The sequence below is a fragment of the Mauremys reevesii genome, linkage group 7 (assembly GCF_016161935.1).
Source record: "Mauremys reevesii isolate NIE-2019 linkage group 7, ASM1616193v1, whole genome shotgun sequence".
Taxonomy (NCBI): Eukaryota; Metazoa; Chordata; order Testudines; family Geoemydidae; genus Mauremys; species Mauremys reevesii.
In genome coordinates, this window is record NC_052629.1 from 115,791,428 (window position 1) to 115,811,097 (window position 19,670).

General features: G+C 43.8%; 1 protein-coding gene across 25 annotated transcripts in view; it reads left to right on the forward strand.

The window, feature by feature from the left end:
- The first annotated feature begins 1,021 nt into the window (after positions 1-1,021).
- The window catches only part of PROK2 (prokineticin 2), a 227,257-nt gene continuing 208,608 nt past the window's right edge, over positions 1,022-19,670 (forward strand). For 8 of the 25 annotated variants that reach the window (XM_039482569.1, XM_039482570.1, XM_039482576.1 and 5 more), the window contains exons 1-5: positions 1,022-1,128; positions 9,169-9,263; positions 10,374-10,578; positions 10,742-12,384; positions 13,432-13,619. The gene's annotated coding sequence lies outside the window, so the exon portion shown is untranslated. Of the gene's footprint in view, positions 1,129-9,168; positions 9,264-10,373; positions 10,579-10,741; positions 12,385-13,431; positions 13,620-14,732; positions 14,884-14,950; positions 15,755-15,816; positions 17,715-19,670 lie in introns of those variants that run through there. The other 17 variants (XR_005583101.1, XR_005583102.1, XR_005583100.1 and 14 more) reach the window with 10 other exon arrangements.

The following is a 19,670-nucleotide window of genomic DNA, read 5'->3' on the forward strand; positions in this document are numbered from 1 at the left end:
GATAAATGATAGACAGTGCTCATTATTCATTACTCACCACAGCACAGGGACAGTGTTTAATGATTGAAGTCTGTTGTTAAAAGCAGATAAGATAATTCTTACCTCTTATAGCTAAGTACTTAGCTGGCCCCTGTTACTGTACGATAAGAATGCTGCAAAATCATTAATGGACTTTGTGCTCCCAACACCCCCATCAGATCAGGAAACATTACTACTTAGATTGGGGCAAGGATAGTCCTTTTGTTCTGTGCTTGTACAGCACCTAGCACAAAAGGGGCTGTCTAGGCATCCTAGGCTGTATGGTAATACAGCTAATAAAGGTTTCAGAGTAGCAGCCGTGTTAGTCTCATCTTAATTAATTAGCCTCTTACAGTTGGTATGGCTACTTCCAGCTTTTCTTGTTCTCTGTATGGATACAGATTTCTTACTAGATGTTCCATTCTGTGCATCTGATGAAGTGGGCTGTAGCCCACGAAAGCTTATGCTCAAGTAAATTTGTTAGTCTCTAAGGTGCCACAAGTGCTCCTGTTCTTTTTACAACTAATAAAATCCCTCTGGGAAAAACAAGGCACAGGGTGAATGAAGTGACTGGCCCAAGCTCAGATTGGATAATCTGTGGATGAGTTGGAAACTGAACCCAGGTCTTTGGCGCAGTGGCCTTACTTTAGACCTCAAAACACTCCCTGAAGGAGAGTACCCTTATTTCCATATTAGAGGTGGGGAAACTGAGGCAGAAGTGAACTTACTTGCCCCAAGCCATCCAACCCATCTGTGATAGAACTAAAACCCTGGTTTCTTTACTCCTACCTCTGAGCCCTAGCCACCGAACTGGGTAGTATCATACCATGAGGCCTCATGCGAAGCCAGGGCTAACTCTTTGTTAAGTAGCTGTATGTCTTCAGCTGTGGGAAAGTTTGTACTTCTAAGGTAATTGGATGATTAAATGCTAATTGGTAGCGAATGGTGGGGTGAGTTGGCAGGTGTGTAAAAGCCTAGCAAAAAAACCAACTAGATAGAGACACAGGAGGGGAAGCTTAGCTTGTAAAAAGGATGAGTTGAAAAGCCCTGGGCTAAACTATTCCTGAAAGAGTGAACTAGGGAGCACAGCAGGAGCTGAAGAACTTGTGGGTATGTGGGGCCTTTTGGTCTTTGCTTTTTGTCTGCAATGCTAGGCTCTGATGTAGAGGATTTTTTCATGATGAAACTCTACTGCAGGCCCTGAATGTCTGGGAAAGCAAGTTTTTATGTACTTCTCTCCAGCATTTCATTAATGGTGCTGGCAGTGACAAACCCCTGGAAATAAAACAGGCTGTAACTGCAACACTTGCTCTTTTTGGTACAAGTAATTCTACTGAGGAGAGGTGTCTGCTGCTTTAGATCACTTCACCTTGGGGTGCTCTCTAGCACCCCTTGCCATAGTTCCTAAAGGTCAGATCCTGAAAGTGCCTAACTCCCATGTGAATTAGGTGTCTAAATACCCTCTGTGGATCTAGCCCCAAGGGCTGAGTAAGCCCCAAGATAGAGATGACTTTTCTGGTTAGCTGCACTAAGCACTACTGGCCCCTAACCCAGGAAGGTACTTAAGTGGGTGTGTAGCCCCTCTCATTTCAGTGAGCTCACTGGTGCTTAATGTGATGTGCAAGTTAAGGATAATAGGTGGGCTGTAACTTCTCAGGTTGTTCTGTGGCTCTTGAACAGAAAACAAAAGTCTCAGAGTGGTTAAGCTGGTGAGAATTTCACTATTTCAGGCTGAAATCTCAAGAAAGCAGACTCCTTCCTCTTTTTTAGGTTTCAGAGTAGCAGCCGTGTTAGTCTGTATCCGCAAAAAGAACAGGAGTACTTGTGGCACCTTAGAGACTAACAAATTTATTTGAGCATAAGCTTTCGTGGGCTACAGCCCACTTCATCAGATGAATAGAATGGAACATATAGTTATATATAATATACACACATACAGAGAATATGAAAAAGTGGAAGTAGCCATACCAACTGTAAGAGGCTAATTAATTAAGATGAGCTATTATCAGCAGGAGGGGGGAAAAAAAACTTTTTGTAGTGATAATCAAGATGGCCCATTTCAGACAGCTTGACAAGAAGGTGTGAGGATACTTAACATAGGGAAATAGATTCAATATGTGTAATGATCCAGCCGCTCCCAGTCTCTCTTCCTCTCTTTTGTATCTGTCCCAAGATCCTAAGGGTGAGTGCAGATCCAGGCCTATAAATTCAGATACTGTATCCCTCCTGCTTCTCAAGTACAAAGGTATTTGGATTCTGTACTTCAATTGTGGCCTATCTCCATCTAAAATGGACAAGCCTTTTGGTGAGGCAGGCTTCTGCATAGCTCCTCTTCTGAGAGCGCTCAGACCTCTTCCCAGAGAGGAGACAAGGTGTTTCCTGCATCAGCTGCTCTGAGTAAACATTCTAAGGCGTCCCCTGCTGCCTTCATCTTTTCTTTCTTCCTTCCCCTGTCTAGCCGCCTCCCCGCTTCTGATCACAGTAGCTGCACTCACCCTGAACGCTGACCTCCTGCCACTCCCTTCCAGCGAAAGAGGAGAGTTGATCACATATGTTGCTCTGCAGATCTATTCACTCTTTGTGGCAAAGAAACAGAGCTGCGGTGACCCTGTGACCTGTTGTCACATGTTCCCCTGCAGAAGCAACAGAATTAATTGAGAGGTGACAGCACGTGAAAGTAAACTGTTCGCTTTGCTTTCTGTCAGAGACAGCAGAGCCGATTAACAGATGCGCCAGCTGTTGTTCCTGTAACATTCCTGTGGAGCACCGCTGAGGCATGCTGGTCTACAGCTGTGCTCTGGGCAGAACAGGCTACTTAAGTGTGGGTCCTTGCCCAACAGCTAAGCAGGAAACCCATCTGAGATGGAAACCAGGGCAGGTGAAGAGGCAACTTTTTACCAAATGCTGCAAAAGCACCTCCCTTTATGGCTCCTGGGGACCCTGAAAACGAACGTGTTGCCTGTAGCATGTAACTAAAGGAATAAGCTGAGCTGGGAAAGGTCTCTGGTATGCATAGCACAGAGGTAGGGGCATCACTGAAGCAGGTAGAGGGGATAGTATGAGGGCGGGTGATGAATGGTTCTGAATCACAGTGACAAACACCATGATACCGCAGGTAAATCAAAGATGATGAGGCAAAATATTCATCTGACGTGACTGTGCCTGGACACTGCAGAGTGCCCTGTCTAATAGTGCTGTGAACACACTACTTCTTTTACATCCATGTATACCTATTATCTCAGAAATCTGGGGGGCGGGGAACATGTCCTGACCTTGTGAGGGGGTTTTAATACCAGGGCCATGTATTCTACAGTGTCCCCCACCCTCCAAAAAAGGAGCAAGTCCCATGCATGGTATAAGCCTTCTGGGTCATAAGTAGGGTTGGCAACTGTCTGATCCCACAAACTGAAACACCCTTGCCCTGCCCTGCCTCCACTCACTCCATTCCCCCCCTCCCCCATTGCTCGCTCTCCTCCACCCTCACTCACTTTCACCAGGCTGGGGCAGGGGTATGGGGGGCAGGCTCTGGGCTGGGGCAGAGGGTTGGGGTGTGGGAGGGGGTGAGGAGTGCGGGCTCCAGCCAGGGGGTGCTTACCTCAGGCAGCTCCCAAAAGCGACCGTCACATCCCTCAGGCAGGGGGCCTAGGAGGTCTCCGCATGGTGCCCCTGCCTGCAGGCACTTTCTCCACAGCTCCCACTGGCTGCAGTTCCCAGCCAATGGAAGCTGCGGAGTCAGCGCTCGGGGCGGGAGCAGTGCACAGAGACCCCAATCCAGGACCACAGGGATGTGCCAGATGCTTCCTGGAGTGGCACGGAACCAGGGCGGGTAGGGACCTGGACTTTTATCATCCAAAATCTCCCGGTTTGGCTTCAGTAGCTCTGGGAGATAGAGCCTGACTCCGGGAGACTCCTGGTGAAACCAGGAGGGTTGGCAACCCTAGTCATAAGACATCTATTTTTGGTGGAACTTCTCGAAAGAATTAGACATGCACCTCTTTTGTCAGATATGGTTCGTGGACTAGATGAGCTAATCAGGCCTCTGGTTAATTCCTCCTGGGGACAAGCGGTGCTGGGCAGAAGACTGGCTTGGGATCCCTCAGTGTTCTTTCATCTTGCAATGATAAACTTTCCCACTGGCGTGTGGGTTTTTCTTTTGTGTTTTTGGTAATCATTGGATGTGCATGGGGGAGAAGTGATATTGACTCATGCGTGGTGACCCATGAGCATCTCTCTGTCACTTTATGAGAGAGCTGCCACCTACTAGCTCTCACAGGAATGGCACTGACATGTGCTTCCTTCTGAAAGAGAGTAGCTCCTCTCAGAGCAGCCTGCTTCAGATTGGCTCCTGAGAGAGCCAGCCCTGATTTCACACTGCCTGTTAAACCTGTTTCTGAGAGTCTGAATCACAGGTGCTCGCTGTATGCAGCAGCAGGCTCTCATTTATATTGTATGAGAGTGGCTCCAGACATGGATTGCGATTGCTGTTTTTTCCTTTACTATACACAGAATGATGGGGTCATTGAATCTGAAATGCTGGTGCACAACCTCCCAAAGGTCTAATGTGCAAGTCACCTCCTCCAAAATATGCATCAAGGGGCTGTTTTTCAGGCTTGTTATTCTCCCCATATAGGTGTGTCTGGAAGCAATTGCTTTGAATTTCAATGGTCCCTTAATAATGTTTAGCTGGTATCCAGGTGCTAAGGGCCGGCATTCAGAGTGCTAGAGAGACAGGCACTCACTAACTCTCGACAACCCTTTGTGGCAGGCAGTCAGGTGGTATCCCCACTGTACAGATGGAGACATAACACAGAATGACTTGCTGAAACCCACAGTGAGCCAGAATCAGAATTTCTGAGCCCAGAACAGATCCTCCAAAGTGCTTGCAACTAGGGCTGTCAAGCGATTAATCATAATTAATAGCAGTTTTAATCACATGGCTAAATTATATTATAATACCATTTATTCAAATAGTTTTGGGTTTTCTATATTTTTCAAATATAGGTGTGGGGCTTTGGGCTTCAGACACCCTTCCCCCACTGCTTCCCGCAGAGCTCTGGACTGGGGTTTCAGCTCCTGCACTGCTGGTACCTGTGGGCGGGGAGGGAGGCATGTGATTAATGCATTAAAAATTAATGCATTCATTTTGTTGTCAGTTAATTGCAGGTATTAACTGCAATTAATTCACAGCCCGACTTGCAACCCCTCCTGGCTTGGTCTCATCTGTGAATTTCATACATCTACTCCACTCCATTATCCAAGTCCTATTGAATAGTATGGACCCAAGATTGAGCCCTGCAGGACCCCACTAGACATGCCCTCCCAATTTGACAGCAAACCATTGATAACTACTGTTCGAGGACGGTCTTTCAGCCAGTTTTGCACCCACCTTATATTAATTTCATCTAGACTGCATTTCCCTAGTTTGCCTATGAGAATATTATGTGGGACCGTGTCAAAAGCTTACTAAAATCACAATCGTGTCACATCTACAGCTTTTCTTTCCTGTCCACTGGGCCAGTAATCCTATCACAGAGGGGAATGAGTTTGTTTTGGCAGGTCTTGTCCTTGACAAATCCATACTGGCTATTCCCTAGCATCCACTAGGTGCTTACAAACTAAATTGTTTAATAACTTGTTCCAGTATCTTTCTAGGTATTGACGTTAGGCGACTGGTCTACAATTCCCTGGCTCTTCTTTGTTCCCCTTTTTAAAGATAGGTACAAACTTTTGCCCTTCTCCAGTCCTCTGGGACCTCACCAGCCTTCCAAGAGTTCTCAAAGATAATTGCTAAAGTTCCAAGACTGCTTCAGCTAATTCCTTAAGTGCACTAGGATGAATTTCATCAGTCCCTGCTGACTTGAATACATCTAACTTCTCCAAATATTCTTTAACTTGTTCTTTCCCTATTCTGATTTGCATTCCTTCCCCCTTGTTGTTAATATTAATTGTGTTTAGTATCTGGTCACCATTTCCCTTTCTAGGAAAGACTAATGCCTATTTTGCTTCAAACACTGTCGCTTTCTTGATGTCATCAGTTTTGAGCTCTCCTTCCCTGCTAAGTAGGGGACCTACACTTTTCTTTGTCTTTCTCTCTCTCTCTCACAATGTATTTTAAGAACCTCTTCTTATTGCCTTCTGTGTCCCTTGCTATGTGTAATTCATGTTGTGCCTTAGCCTTTCGGATCTTCTTACATGCCTGTGCTATTCTTTTGTATTCCTCCTCAGCAATTAGTCCACGTTTCCACTTATTTATTTATTTATTTGGTAGGATTCCTCCTTTGATTATTCAGCTTACTAAAGAGCTTCTGGTGGAGCTGTATTGGCCTGTTACTAGTCTTTCTATCTTTCCTTCACATTGGGATAGTCTGCCATTGAACCTTTAGTATTTTCTCCTTGAGAAACTGCAAGGTTTCCTGAACTTTTATATCCCTGAAGTTTTCTTTCCAAGGGACACTACTTGCCAGGTCTCTGAGTTTTAGTCTGCTTGTCTGAAGTCCATTGTCCTTATTCTACTGCTCTTACTCCTTCCTTTTTCTTAGAATCATCAAATCTATCATTTCATGATCACTTTCACCCAAATTGCCTTCCACCTTCAGATTCACAACCAATTCCTCCATGCTGGTCAGCATCAAGTCTAAAATGGCGGTCCCCTGCCACTTCTTGAAACAGGTGGTTGTCCCTGATGCATTCCAAGAACTTATGGGAAAGTTTGTTTGCATTGTTGTTTTTCCAACAGATATCTGGGTAGTTAAAGTCACCCCATTACTACCAGGTCTTGTGCTTTTGGATATTTGTTGGTTCTAGAAATGCCACATCATAGAATCATAGAATCTCAGGGTTGGAAGGGACCTCAGGAGGTCATCTAGTCCAACCTCCACCTCTTCCTGACTTGTGATTTTGTACTAGACCCCCTACCAAGACATCACTCCTGGTTTGTCTGTTTCCCCCGCCCCCCTTTATCTTTACCTAGAAACTTTCAACTGGTCTACTTTTCACCTCCTTCTAGACCTCAGACAAGTATATTGGAGACAGGTGAAAAGTCATTTGCACAAAAGGGGGAATACTGTGGGTTTCCTTCTTCTTATCATCATTATTATTATTTATTTAATTCTCAAATGTATTGAAGTTTTCCGCGAATATCTTTTTTTACCAAAGTCCCTATCACTGTGTGTGTAGGAACACACCTGTGTGCCAAAAACCCTACCTTTCAGTAGGAAAATGTGGCTTTCGATAAACAAACTCTTGATAAAGTTTTCATTAAAATTATTGTGGGGAAACATCACCAAAAAATTGACAATGGATCCATTTGTTGAGCCCTACAAAATGCAAACAACAAACATTTTTTCCATAAAATTGTCCCCCCCCCTTCACTCCTCTCCCCGATCACTTCTAGCCTAGATCCTTTAACCAGAGCCCCCTCATGCTAGCAATGGTACAGACATAGAATAAATGACAATCCTTGCCCCAAAGAGCTCACCGGGGATATTGCCTCTGTGTTCTAGTCTCCAAAATCCAATCTGCTGACACTTCAAATCTCTAGTTCCTTTACCCTGGGATTTTAGTAACTTTGCTAGGTGGGAAACACATTTGTACTCCGTGTGCTGCAATCCTAGTGAACTATCTCATGAATGAAAAATAGACTGTAACAAGATCAAAGGACTCACATTTTTCTTGCAATTTTTTTAAACCTTGAATGATTTGAACAGCTGAACGATACTGCACTGAACTGGGCACATTTAGCACCAGCTAGTCTCTTCCTGACGTACAAGCCGCAGACTATATAGCTATAACTAAATGGTTATACATAGTCTCGGTAGAGTTCTAGCGATTTTACATGATTATATGATGAACTTTAAGCTTGATACTAATGTGCCAGGAATCTAAATAAACCATGAACATTTGTCTTTTCAACCTACAGTACAGCTATCTTGGCTAAACAGATATGTTTCAATGCATTGATAATATATAAAAATGAGACACTATAAAATAGAGAAGTTGAGTACTCCTTTATGTACTGCTGGCTCTAGATGCAATCCAATTATTTTTGGAGGGTAGGTAAACCCAAGTATCGTGTACATTAAAAATGCACTTTATAAATCAGGTCTGTGGTTGCAAAGGTATTTAGGAGCCTAAAGTTGCATATTGGCATGTAGTGGCATATAACCGATTAGGCAATTAACTCCCATTCCATGTCATGGGACTTTTCTAAACCACACGAGGCACCTATTTGCATCATTAGGCTCCTAAATACCTCTGTAATTCTGGCCCAATATCTCTCTACATTCTCCCGATTACTGACTGAGTTTTCTTTACTGAGCAATTCCAAATTAAAGCATTTTTATACTGGTGATGAAGAGACTCAATGCTTGGACTATAAATTTAGGTTAGATAACGAGTTATGTTACAGTAGGACCAAGAGTCCTCAGTTGATTTTTTTTGGGGGGAGGGGGTGAGGAGAAACACATTGTGTTTGGTGCTGTACATAAAGTAACAGACTGACAATCCCAGTCCCAAAGAGCTAATTATTGACATATGCAGAGGAGAGGATGGAAGAAAGGATGTATTATCCCCATTTAACATATGGGGAGCTGAAGTAGTGAGAGAGCAAGGCCCTGATCCTGCAAAGATTTAAGTAGGTGCTTTAACTTTAAGCACATGAGCAGGCTTGCTGAAGTCACATGCTGAAAGCTAAGCATGTCTTGGTAAGATGTGGGGCTTAAGTGATTTGCCTAGGAGATCTACAGCGGAGCAGAGAATGGAGCCTAGATTTCCTCAGTCCCAGTCCAGTACCTTAACTGCACCACCCTTTCTCTATGGCAGAGAATTTGCCGCTCTTTTGGATTCTTATCCACCGATCTCTGAAAGCCCAGAAAGAGCTTTAGCCATGGAGGTGCCAGAAGCTGGTGTGGGGGAGGCAGCCCACAGTGGTACTGCACAACAGAATGGCTCCTGAGAGAATGGTACTGTCGGCGGTGAGAAGGTGTCCAGGTGGTCGTGTGGAGTCACAGGGTCTCCACCGATACCCCAAGTTTTACCATATTTCCTGACAGAGGTGCAGCGTTGGGGTGGGGAAGAGGTTCAGTAGCAATGTAGTGGCACAGGGTGGCAACAGTTGCCCCAAGACTTACCATATTTCCCCTTGGTTCTCAGGCTATCCATCCATGTAGAGAGCTAAGTTCCCTGTCCACTGCATGGGCTGGCAGTTTGGTCACTCCTAGGCAGAGCAACTCAGGGGAAAACTTCAGGTAAGCCAAGCAGAATTCCCAGTTGAACTTATCCCATGAGCGGCTTTCCACTGGAAGGGAAGGGACAACGTGGCTGAATATACGTCAGTCTGCTTAGAGGGTCTGGTTCCTCAGTGTAAGGATGAATTTACGTCAGTCTGTTATTTAACATAAAGGGTCCTCAGAGTATATGGTAACATCTGAGGAGAAATAAGAAATACTTTCCCTGTAGGCAGGTTATCCCATGACTCACTTTGGGATTCTCATTGCTTCCTCTGAAGGATCAGGATACTGAAGGAGATGGCCCTCTGATCTGGTATGGCAGTTCTGGCATTCTACCTTCAGATACAGGGGATTCCTTTCACTGACATCACAGGAATATGGGGACATACCTGAGAGCAGAAATGAGCTCAGACTCCTATATGCTTTGCATAACCGTTCTTTGCAAGAACATGCACTGTAGAAAACAGGGTTGTAGTATAGTTGCTGATAGAACTATAGGTAAATCTTGAGAAGCAAATAAGGTCTAGCCAATGCAGAGTGCAATTCCTCAGATCTAGGTTTACAACTAAATGATTGCTTCCCCAAACACACACACCTGGTTTTTTTTATTTTTAGTTTATCAGAAAGGTTCCCTCCAAGACAACAAAGACAATCTTTCAATAGCCACTACTGACACAGAATTCTATTTTCAGTCATTTTTCAGTTGCATGTTTCTACATCCCATCGCATTAGTCTGCTCACGCTTCCAATGTAACAATGAGACAAACAGGGTATTGTGCTGTTCTAAGCCAAACATTCATCTCTTCTTGGCACTAGTTCAACAGGCCTGTCAAAACTCCTTGCAAGCCAGCCAAAGCTCATTAATGGTGGTTGGCAGCATTAGCATGGAAAAGAACTTTTCTCCTCATGTCCCCCTCATTCCCCACACATGAAATGTTCTTTAAAAGTGTAAACAAATGTACTTGATGCCAGTGCTTCATACAGAAGGCGGGAAGAAATGGATTACAAAATCCTCAGCACTATACCCGTCTAATATTAGCTCAAAACAGTCTTTGGCATGATCTCTTTGAGCATAAACTTATAACTGCTACTATCCTGATGATGACATGAATCCTTTCTTCTTCCCAGGTGGTAGCTCCTGCTTTTGTAGCTATTGGGTCAGATTCTTCTCTCGCTTACACCAGGCTAACATCACTGGAGGAATGCAACACTTTATTTTTTTGATACCAGTGCAAATGAAAGTAAAACTTGGCCCAACTTCTCTATAAATATCCTAGTTTGCTGGCACGACAGGAGCTCAGCCTTAGGCAGTCTAACATACCTGCTACAGCTGGTAAGCCATTTCATTAAGAGGTGGGAAAGTGGAGACTGAATGTTTTTTGTGTGGTGTTATGGTGCTGCGTTAGTGTTGAGGAATGTGCCGAACGTAAGATGAGTGACAATCCTACAACTCATCCAGGATAGTCCCATATGCTTGTTTTCCATTTCCGGTCTAGGTTTTGTTGTTGCAGAAATCTACTTATCGTAAACAGAGTACTGACGGCGGATAGCATTTTCAAAGGAGAAAGTGGTTGAACCTTAGGAAGAGAGTCTACTTCAAATCATCCTCCGATAAAATAAAAAAGGATAATTTCTTTTATTTTATGTACTCATTCTAATGTACCTGTGGTTCCAACAAGTCTATAAAACCATGTTCCTAATTTGACACCTCCTTATGACACTCCTGGCATTGTACCAAAAATATTCGCTGCTGGGCGAGGAGTGATGGAAGACCTCAAACAACACATTTTCCTGCCTTCTCATCTATTGCAATGATGCTGCTTAAAAATGCTGTTTAACCTCCCTATGCTGTGACAAAACTCAATATGAAGAAAAATCTGATGATGTTGTGAAGGTCTCCTTTAAAAATGGAAGAAGCCGTTGGTGGAGTGAGGGTGTGGGAAGATAGCTGAGACAAATATCTCACTAGTTACTGTTAACCTGCATCTTAAAGTACTAGCACAGTTACTGCTCACTTACTTTCATATCCAGTAGTAATAATATATTAGGAACTGCTTGAGAGCACTATTTCAAGTTGCTGGTGATCTCTCGGTTTGGTTAGGCTTGGTGAGCAGAATCTGGCACAGAGCTCAGGCCATTGAAGCTGATTTACAAACCACGTTGTTTGTTCTGCTTATGTTATACCCCTTCCCCTGTCTGCCGACATTGCTGCGTCTACTTAGGTTGTAAGATCTGGGGGATGGAGACTGTTCCTGGTTCTGTATTTGTACAGTGCCTAGCACTGTGGGACCCTGATCTCTAGCTGCGACTACAATACATATAGTAAATGGGCTGAGCAGTATAATGTGCAGGAAGTCAGGGTTACACTGCATTATAGTCTCTGTGCCAGATTATGCTCACCGAGCCTAACCAAATTGAGTGACACCAGCTCTTTAGCAGCTGCTAACCTGCTGTTCCCACACGATTTAATGAAACTGTTACTGGAATACTGGGTTTGATTCTGATGTCCATACTTCTTAATAAGAAAGCTGATAAACCGGAAAGAGTTCAGAAAAGAGCAGCTTGAATGAACTGAGGTCTGGAAAACCTGCCCTACAGTGAGACTAGAGACAATCAGTCTGTCGAATTTATCCAAGAGAAGGTTAAGATGTAACTTGATCATGGTATTTACGTACCTACATGGGGAGAAGATTACTGATAGCTGAGGTCTCTCTAATCTAGAAAAGGTATAATGGGATCCATTGACTGGAAGCTGAAGCCAAACCAGTTCAGGCTAGAAATAAAGTGCAGATTTGTAATGCAGAGGTAATGGTTCCAATGGCTACTCTACCTAGGAACGTGGTGGATTCCCCATCGCTTGAGGTCTTTGAATCAAAACTGGATGTCTTTCTAAAAGCTTATGCTGTAGCTCACCCAGAAGTTATGGGCTTGATGCAGGAAGCACTTGGTGAAATAGTATGGCCTGTTTTATGAAGAAGGTCAGACTAGATGAGCATAAAGCCAGAAGGGACTACTAAAATTTGTGACTCTCACGAGGAAGAAACTGGATGTGTGGCGAAGAGGAAGGGGGGAAAACTAGACTGCAACCTCAGAAAATCTGGGTTCAATTCTTGATTTTCCCATGGGCTTTTGTGTTGCTGTGAGTGACTTAATCGCTCTCTCTGCCTCTGTTCCCATCTGTAAAGTAGGGTTAATAGTACTTCCTAACCTCGCACGGGGGTGTGAGGATAAAGATATTAATGTTGGTAAGGACTTTTGCACTCTGGTGATTGCTAGTGTCTCCAGGTTCCTTTTCTGCTAAAGATTAAGGTCCTATCTTGTCCTGATCCTTTCTGGACATTACCAAGGTTGGAGTTTTCATTCTCATGCATCAGAGCCATTGCAGATTGGAAGAAATACAGCACAGGGGAAATGGACTTTTATCTTTCTGGAGACCTGTGGTGCCTCTCTAGAGGCATATTCTCTTCATTAAACTATTCCTCTCCATTAGGATCTGTGCACTGTCTCTGGGATCAGTCAACAAATACTCTAACCTACTTGGCACTGTGCAATATTTGGCAAGGCTACAATCCCTCCTGAGGTTGGCTTTATGAAGAGCTCTCTGACTCCCCACAACAATAGCCTATTATGGGAGCACTTAGGGCTTTTGTACCCGTAAAAAGCTACAGTGTAGACACTAACTACCGTGACAGAAGAGATTCTCCTGTCAGCATAGGTAATCATCTCCCAGGGAGCGGTAGCTAGGTTGATGGAAGAATTCTTCCGTCGACTTAGTGCTGTCTGCACTGGGGCTTAGGTTGGTATAGCTACAACTCTTGGGTGTGGATTTTTCACACTCCTGAGCAATGTAGCAATACCAATATAAAACTAGAGTGTAGACCAGGCCTTAGTGATCAGTTAGACTATAAAAATCAGCTGGCACCAGGATTTATGCAAACCGGAACAGCTTGTTGTCTGCCAATCATGAAATGAAATCAATCACAAGCAAACCCAAGGAGAAGCCCTAAATCTCAGGACTGTACCAATGGTCCCACAGTCCAACCACAGCATGTTAGGGGTTTCTTCAAAGCTGGGCTAGTCTTCTCACAAAACACAGCCTAGTCTGATGTCCTTAAGAGCTGCACATTCTCCTCTCTTCTCAGAATCAGGTCTGTAAACTGCTGAAATCTCCTACTTGACTTCCTAGGTGGCAACAGGAGACAGAATTAACTAGAGAAACCAAGGGAAGGGATCTGTATCTATGGAAGTATAACTCAACTTGTTGCACGACAACTGCCCCTCTCTTAGTTAGAGAAGAGCAGCCTTGGGTGCTGCTTCATGCCAACAGAGACCGTTGGAACAAATCCAGCTCTCTTCACAATGGAGTAGACACAGGTAGGCTTAAAAATATGTTTCCACCCTCGCTGATATTTTGCAGTCTGAGATTGCTTGTCAGGCTGTGCAACTATTTTATCTGCTAGGGTTCTGCTACCAATACCTACATATAGGCAAGAATAGCAAAGGTCCAGCTTCCCCCAAACCCCGCCAAAAATCAAGGCCTGGAAACTATGCAGCAATGATCTTGGTTATCTTTGTGTTTGCTCATAGCTTGAAACTTCCTATGCAGCAGTGTTCTACGTATGCCATGTAGCTGAATTCCTCTGTTTTTTAAGGCCTCTGTCTTGCACTGAATAAACCTGAAAGCAGCAGCATGGCAGAGAATCAGAATCTGGGATATTTAATTATTCAGTATTTGACAAGTTGACTGGGAATTCCTCACTCATAATACATGGATGCTGAGATTAAACCAGCTTCCTATAATATTAATCTGTAATGACTTCTTCAGACCAATTATTCATCTCTAACCATGGGCAAAAATATATCATTACCCACTGCCCACTACTTTGCACGTCAACTTTTCTTCTCCTGGACTTGCTGGTCTAGAGACTTGTGCTTATTTACAGGAGGTGTCTCGAAATAAATATGTCACAACTCATACAGAAACTTGTCCTTATTACTGCTTCTCTCCCTTCTCTATGGACAACTCCTCCAGTCAGCCCTCTGGCTACATATTTAATGGGGGATGATGTTCTGCTCTGAGCCTGAGCTCTCTGACTCCAACTTCCAGAGCTGGGCCCACGGGGAGGCAAAGAAGTATTTAAAAAAGCTGTAGTTAGGAGCTCTTATGACAAGCCCACTCGTAACAGCTTCTGGTTCAAAGTTCCCTTTAAATGTATTATAAATGAAATCAGTTCTGTATTTTTTTTTTTCCCTAGGACTCAAACATTTTAGAGATGTGTGTTATGAGAGAAGTGTGGTGATTAAATACAGCTATGCTACAGTGTACTATGTAGCACGGGGCTTTTAGCTGGAAAAGGGTACACCAGTATTTGATTGCAACATCTGTTAAGAATCTAGTTATTGAAGCTAAAAGGATTTTTTTCACCTTAAATGTGGTTTCTGTAAATGAATCTACACTTGCACAGTGTTCTGTTTGTGTTCTTCCAGCTGACAAAGAAAAACTTAGCTGCCAGACTTTGATCTCTAATGCACCTTTATCCTGAACGACTGTGGAGAAGCTTAATTGTGTCAACTGACAAAAAACACTCTGTTAATGTAGCATTAAGACTTAGCAGTTAAAATAAAATAAAAAGCAGCCTGAAAGTTAAGGTTTGAACAACTGCGTTAGCTCCACTGTGTTGAATATTCTGTATGTTTTATGACAGGAACATTGGATGTGCACATTTCAAAAAGAATTGTATAGCTTAATACAGTCTTGCTTGTAAGATGCATTCCACACAACATGGACGGCAAGCAGCTAGGTCAAGAGAGGCAGGCCAGCCTTGTGGTTAAGGCTCTGGAGAGCTGGGCTGAGTTTCTGGCTCTGCCTGTATGATCTTGCCCAGTCACTCTCACCCTGATCCTGCAAAGTCTCTACACACTCAGGGCAGGTCACTGGATCTAAAAGTGCGTGGCTCCAGTTAGCCCTTTCTGTGAACCAACCCCCTCAGCTCCTTCCTCCGGGCACGCTTGCTGTGCAGAGGCTGCCCTCCTCCTTGCATCGTCTGGAGAACTCAGAGCTACGGGGTCCTGCCACACTAGAGTGAATCTCACCTCTCTGCATATATGCTTAACTGAGGGCTCAGCCCGCTGTGACACAGCAGATTTACCTCCCAAGGAGGAGAGAATGAATTAAGGCCCATGACCCTGTCATGTGACTAAAACAGGCCTCTTTGGGGAGAGGGTTCTAAGAAAAATAGAGGCCTGTGGACAGCTGGGAACTGCAAAATGAAGCTCCTGGGTGGGAGAGTCTCCTGCAGTTGTCCATGAGGAAGGAAGGCTCCATCTGGGATGCCTGGGAGTTGTGGTTGGGTAGAAAGCCCTGGCTGGAAGTTTATTTTTGTCTTGGGAAGAAGGCAGGCTGAGCCTTGCATCTTTTCCAGCTGTTCTGAGAGCAAGGAGAGGACACCTGTGAGAGGAGGTGCTATGCCCAATTTGAGTTAGACTTTATATTTTAATTTTGGACTTTTGTTAACAAAAACAGACTCCAAGAAGTGGCTGTTGGACTGATGGAAGCCTCTTGTGTGTACAGTTTCAGGATCCCAAGAGGGGAAATCAAGGCAGGGTGCTGAAGAGCCACTCTTGGCTGTGAGAGGGCGCTCAGGAGGCAGCTAACCCACTTACAGTGATACTGTTCAGAGATCCTCTCTCCACCACTCCTGCTGCCTAATGAAATGCAGATGCGCTGGCTTTTTGAGCTAATGTTGAATGTCTGAAACAGCCCCTGCATGCTCACTCGCTGGTTCCTTTCTTGTTTGCAGCTATCTGGATTATTAATTTTTTCCCTTACTTTGCTGAACTCAGTGTACCTGGTACCTGTGGATCTGTGGGTGTTTTTGCATTGTCCCTGTGCCAAAGACCTTAGAATCTTTCAGATAAATACATCTTGTAGAATAATGGTTCATAGATAAGCTGTGGAGAAATGTTTGATGAAGAGATCAGCACAACAGGTCCCCCACCTCAACCACTAGAAAAATGGACTTTGAGGAGGAGGCTACATCTCTTGATGTAGAAGGAGAGAGAAGCCACCAGAGGAGTTCTGGAAGGGGTGGGGCAGGACAGTGGAAGAAGATGAGACTTTTAGCAGAGGCATCTTGACTGGAGTGGAATGAAGAGACATGAAATGCCAGGAATGCGGGATGGAGCTGGATCAGGGTTAAATATTCCAGAGGAGATGACCTAGGTATGGATCAGGTGGGATGTAATGGAAAGTGAGTTTTTAAAAAGACTGTAGATGAAGAGGCACCAAGGAAAGAACATCTAGTTGTGAGGGAAGACAATGAAGAGAGGTATCTAAGATGTCCAACTAAGATGGCTATAGAGAACATTTTGAATTGCACTGAAATAAGACACAATATGGCGTAGGAGTAAGATTCTGTCTCTGTCAAGAACTGTATTGTGAAACACAAAATGAGGGGTTTTTTTGTTTTGTTTTTTGTTTTTTGAGACTTATTGTAAAATACCTTAAAAGAAATTTGTACTATTTTCCCGAATGATTTACCTATCCTTAGACAGAGACTCAGTTGATTTTATTAAAACTTTAATACAATAGTCATTATATGTGGCAAATCTCCATTCCATTACAAATCCCTTTGCATAGCAGTTAGGGAGCAAAGAACACTTGTGGTATGTCTGACCAGGCTACTTTGAATGGAGTGCTTTTTATATTCCATATCCAGTGAAAATATACAATCTGAGCTTTCTGCTTTAAACGCTTTTTCCAAGCTCTTGATAGAAGCCCTGACAATAACACTGGAGTTGATGGATATTAGTCATTCTTTACTTTCATTTAACCCTGAGAGAGATGCGAAAACTTCCATTAATCCTTTGCTATGAAAATTAACTCATTCTTTTACTTGAACAAAGCCCTTATAAATTAATAGAAATGGATCATTAATTAAAGTAGACACTGTTCCTGATCCACTCAGACAAAATTGTATAAGAAATTTAGTTCTTCTGTTCTCCACAAAGTTGTTAAGGAGTCCTGCACTGAGGCTAGTTGAGGCTCTGACATTAATTGCAGCTGGCTAAGTAGCAGCAAACTCCATAGCAATGGCCTTAATGCAGTTGTTTACCAAACTTTTTATTAAGGTAACCCACCAACTGCATTGTTTTTGTGATCCACCATTATATGTCAATCTATATACAACACTGGGCCCACTAGCCATCTAGAACAGGCCTGCAGCCTGTGTAGAACCTTCCTGTGACCCACAAGTGGGTCAGGATCCACCATTTGGGAAACACTGCCTTCATATATGGTCTCTAGATCTGACCCTGCAAGTGTTGAGGACCTTGCTGGTTAATAACCTGTATTGGGATTTGTTACATTCAAAGCAGAAAAGTGCCGTAAAGGCTATGACTAGAGAAGAATGAAATTTTTTGGCTAAAATTGTTTTGAAATGAAAAATTTCTCAATTCATTTCAGGAAAAAAATCTGGAAAATTGAAACATTTTTGTTTGTTTTAAAAACATTTTTGTTTAAAAATTTTCTTTAATTTATTAAACTAGAAATTGTTTCAAACATTCACAAGTGTTTAACTTTGTCCCAATTCACTGAAAACTTGATTTTGGTCTGACTCCCCCAAAATGTATTTTCGAACTTTTTTTTTTTTTCAAAATTGCCAAACAATCCATTAACCACCCTGCTCAACTATGAATCAAAAGCCAGAGAGTCTTTTCAAAAGACCTAAAAGGAAACATTTTGTTTTTAATTTCTAGCCATGGCTGACATTAAACTCCGAGGTGACGTGTTAGGTTGGGAAAGTTATATGTTGGTCACAGGGTGTGAGTTTAGGTTGATGGTATCTTCCATGGTAAGTGAATGGAAAGCTAATATGTAAGCTAGAGTGAATGTGCAGGGGCTACTTTTTAACCTCTTGCATCCTCTCCTGATTCCCCATCACCCAGGGTATAAATCACATCCACTTGCTGATGTGCAGGGCAAAACATGTTACCCATCACCCCGACACTTCCTCAAGGAGATCCCCTCTGTTTGTACAGTTCATAATTTTTCTCACTGCCTGGCTCTTGTTTTCTGCTAGGGTCTTAACTTCGAACTAGGTAAGGGTTTGTCAACACTTGAAACACTGGCGACAGCAACAGGAGGGGTTCTCCCATGGCAGCAGTCAATCCACCTCCCCGAGAGGCTGTAGCTAGGTCAGCTGAAGAATTCTTCTGTTGACTTAGTGCTGTTTGCACTGGGGGTTAGAGCAGCTTAGTTAAGCTGACCAGGGGTATGGATTTTTCACACCCCTGAGCAACGTAGCTGGTGGGACTCTACTTCATAGAATATCAGGGTTGGAAGGGACCTCAGGAGGTCATCTAGTCCAACCCCCTGCTCAAAGCAGGACCAGTCCCCAACTAAATCAACCCAGCCAGGGCTTTGTCAAGCCTGACCTTAAAAACCTCTAAGGAAGGAGATTCCACCACCTCCCTAGGTAACCCATTCCAGTGCTTCATCACCCTCCTAGTGAAAATGTTTTTCCTAATATCCAACCTAAACCTCCCCCGCTACAACTTGAGACCATTACTCCTTGTTCTGTCAAGAATTTACATGAATCGGTTTTAGACACGATATTTCCTTTCTGGTAATGTACTGTTACACCACACATGTCTTTGGCCCCTGTCCTGCAAACACATATTCACATGCTTCGCTTTAAGCATCTGAGTGGTCACAATGACGTCAGCTGAACTACTCGGATAACAGGTTTGCAAGGGGGCTCCGAGTGTAGACGTGGCTCAACCCCAAACACACACTGATTGCCTTTCTTCGGCTGCTCTGCCCATCTCTGCAGATTGAGCAAGGAGAATGGGGATGGAGAGCAAACTGCTCCCTCTGCACAGGCTTGCTGGGACTCCGCTGCCCCCCTGGCTCCCTACTCTAGGGCAGCTCTCGCCATGGTATCTAATGGCGTCCCACCTCTTTTCTGGGTCTGAGTTCAGTCTTCCGTATTGTCTGTTTTGCATCTTTCGTGGGCCCTGAGATTCACTCAAAAGGAAGTGTTCAGAGAGGAAAATATTAGGTGCAAACTGCTTACTTGGGAAAGTGCATAACGGTCCAGGACCTCAGGCTTCTGACAGACTAGAAGTGCTAAGATCCAGCATGTGGGATGTTCTTCCATGGATGTGTTTAAAACACCCAATCAGCCTAGCTCAGGGTGCAGGTCAGTGTGGGGCTGACACGTGCTCACACGTGTGGTGTTTCATTTGAGAATATCAGAGTACATTAGGAATGCCTCGCTAGAAAACAGGGGGGCACGTACCCGTTTTCATATTGTGCCGTGAACAGACTTGTCCTACAGAGTTCCTGGTACCCCATCATTTCCACTGCTGTCCTACCACTGAATTTTTTTAAATGGTGACAGATTAAATCAGTCGGGTGAAAGC